We start from the raw sequence: 3,471 nt of genomic DNA, 5'->3' as shown, positions 1-3,471 counted from the left end.
CCGCGACTGAGATTTTCATTCACTTTACGGAAATCTCGACTGCCCCAAAGAAATTGCGACCCATTTTTAGTTGTTTTTTTATAGATTCTTCAAAAACTTCCCATAAAATCTTATATTTTACAGTGAATTTTGTTGATGAAATCTCTGCCGAGGAAGTCTAATTTATTAGCTATAAATTTTACATTTGATAGTTCCTTTGTCAGGTTTGGATGGGGTTTCTTTGCTGCTTTAATGATTTATGCAATTCCAAATCTAAAAAAAATATGTTCAAGCGCCTCAGTGGCGTGGTTGGTTTGGTGTTTGCTTCTCACCTTGGTGGTCGCGGGTTCGATTCTCGGCCATTCCATTGAGGAGAGAGAGAGGTGTATTTCTGGTGCTAGAAGTTAACTCTCGACGTGGTTCGGAAGTCACGTAAAGCCGTTGGCCCCGTTGCTGAATAACCACTGGTTACATGCAACGTAAAAACACCATACAAACAAACAAACAATTACCTCTCTAGTCAAGACTTTTGTAGAATTAAGTTTTAATCAAATGTCTCTTTTATTTTAATTTAATGGCTTTCTGAAATAGTAATAAGAATTTTGAAACTTTAAGTTGTTGTATATTAAAGTGACTTCGAGACATACACTACACACACACACACACACACACACACACACACACATATATAATATAATATATATAAGCGAATACCACGGGAAATGATAGACAGGAATCCAAGCGCTTTCGTCTTTATTCAGACATCGTCAAGGAGCAGTAGCTCCTTGACGATGTCTGAATAAAGACGAAAGCGCTTGGATTCCTGTCTATCATTTCCCGTGGTATTCGCTTATTTATGAAGTCACGTGCATCTACTGTGATTTTTTAAGCATATATATATATATATATATATATATACATGTATGTATGTGTGTGTGTATGTATGTAGTGTGTATTACAAATATTACCAATGAGAGGGAGAGGAAGTTTTAGAGTGAGTAGAATGGGTGTTAGGGAGGAGAGAGAGAGAGTTTTATTGGTTGTGAGAGTTTCCCCTGGTAGTGCCGGGTTGGTCAGCTAGCATATATAAACATCACTGGGGAGTATATATATTATATATATATATATATAATATATATATATAGATATGCATATATATATATATATATATATATATATATTATATATATATATTTATATATATATACATACACATACACACATCACCGAGAGATTTTCTATATTCACAGACATTAAGCTACAGCTGGATGTCAACTACGAATGAATGCTGCTTTTTATATATAATTCGCTCTACCTCTGAAATAATACCAAAGGGAATCGTAATTGACAGGTGGTTTGTCACCTGGGAAATTCAATGCTCCTCCGTAGGCTGTTGCTGTAGGGGTATTATTCTGAGGAAGAGCAAATTGGATATCAAGTGGATTTTGTACCTTAACGTATGTGGTATAGTATATACTATATATATATATATATACATATATATATATATATATATATATATATATATATATATATATACATACATATATATAATATATATATATATATATATATATAATTTTTTTTTTTTTTTTTTTTTTTTTTTTTAATGCATCTTTGCCAGGGGGATCTTCATAAATGAATGGGGATACACTGAAGATCCGCGCAGCATATTGAAAAAAGATGCAAGGTTTAATAATCTCTGACCTTGAGATCAGGCAAAAACTTATTAAAATCAAAAGGGGTGATTTAGAGAAACTCAGGTCTCTAACTTAACTAATTATATATACAATAAAATTAATATAAGGCGGTTTAACGTAACTGGGACAAAAATGCAACAGTCCGTCACTACACGATGAAGAAACAATGTGGGTTATTCTCGAAGGAAAACACAATTGAAGCCTGCTTCAAAAGGTTTTTCCTAGGGTATTTGGGAAAGCCAATATCGCACACAAGTTGATGCACGGAAGCCACAGCTGCCTAACTCCTAATCTGCAATTGAAAACACCTTTGATTACTTCACTGGAATAAGGCGTCTGATTATGGAATCGAGGAATTGCACAGAGGGTGCCTGGAAATGAACTGGGTTCTGGGAATTCACAATTTAACAGTTTACGTGTCAGGAGAGGTGTTCCTCGTACTTCAGGGGGCCCAGCGATGGCGGGGGCCAATTTAAATGGCACCACAAAAGATGACTAGACCCCGCAGCCACGTGTTTAAGATAGGGCAGTTCTAAAGAATGAGGGGAAGGAGAGATGTGTCCTGGAAAGAATCCGACGAATTCTCATATCCCGTCTCCGATCCCAGGCCATTTATCAATTTTCCCAGGTGATGAGGATCCAGGTATCCTAATGGCCATCTCCGCGCATGCGTGAGTATCCTTGTGGCATTTTCTAATTGAAGATGGCGACACCACGTGATTGATCCTGGGTTTGCATCACAGCTGACATGGCTAAGGTGAAGATTTGCATTTCTTACTGCCTGGAATTAAAGCTGCCGGCAGATCACTTAAACGGGGAGAAGGATTTAAGGACTATCCAGGAAGGCAGAGGGAGAGCATCAATGGAAGGGGCGAATGGTACCCGTAGTTTTACATAAACATGAGAAGAGTTAATATTTTTCTTATTTTATTTGAATTAAATATACTATGGGCAGGAGGATTTGCTGGGAAAAGTATTATCGTATCGTATATATATATATATATATACTATATATATATATATATATATACTATATATATATATATACACGCGAGCGAGCGCGCGCACACATACTAAATGTTTCAGATAGAAGGTAGACCAAAGATACCATGTCATATAACAGTGGGTTCTTTAAGAAGAATCAGGGCAATATAGATTCTCTTTATCGTCCCCTTTGGAACATATAAAGTTTCCATCTTTTATTTAAAGATTAGCTGCTTCACTTGAGTCAAATGGATTCGAGACTAAATGTAAGTCCAAATTTGGACTTGGAGAAACTTAAGTACTTGAGAGAGTTGTGAAATGTCCTAATACCGAGAGATGTCTCTTCACCATTTTCTATTCACCATTATCCTTATTTTGCCATAGAGTCCAGAACAGGCGATTTGCAGTGGTTATCATAAACTTTCACCCTCGTTATCGTGTTCTAGAATGCTCAGTCGACTTATCACCATCAGCCTCGGAATAGTCGTTATTTTTTTCTTTTTCTTACCGCTCGCCTGATTACCACGGCTCATTTACTCTCTTTTTAATGTTCTGACCCTTACCCTTTAACCACCTGTCTCATTCTCTGTGTTAGTCTCAGTAATATTTTCTGTAACATACACAATTTATTTATATATATATATATATATATATATATTATATATATATCTATATATATATATATATATATATATATATATATATTATCAGTGATAATTTATTCATAGTATGGTATTAATCCTAAACTTGAAGTAGAATTTTAGTGAACCATTTTACTGTTATTCAAAAAAAAAGAATGTTCCTCTCT

This window comes from Macrobrachium nipponense, chromosome 7 (assembly GCF_015104395.2).
Source record: "Macrobrachium nipponense isolate FS-2020 chromosome 7, ASM1510439v2, whole genome shotgun sequence".
Classification (NCBI taxonomy): domain Eukaryota; kingdom Metazoa; phylum Arthropoda; class Malacostraca; order Decapoda; family Palaemonidae; genus Macrobrachium; species Macrobrachium nipponense.
The sequence above is the reverse complement of the archived record's forward strand: the minus strand, read 5'-3'. Positions refer to the sequence as shown.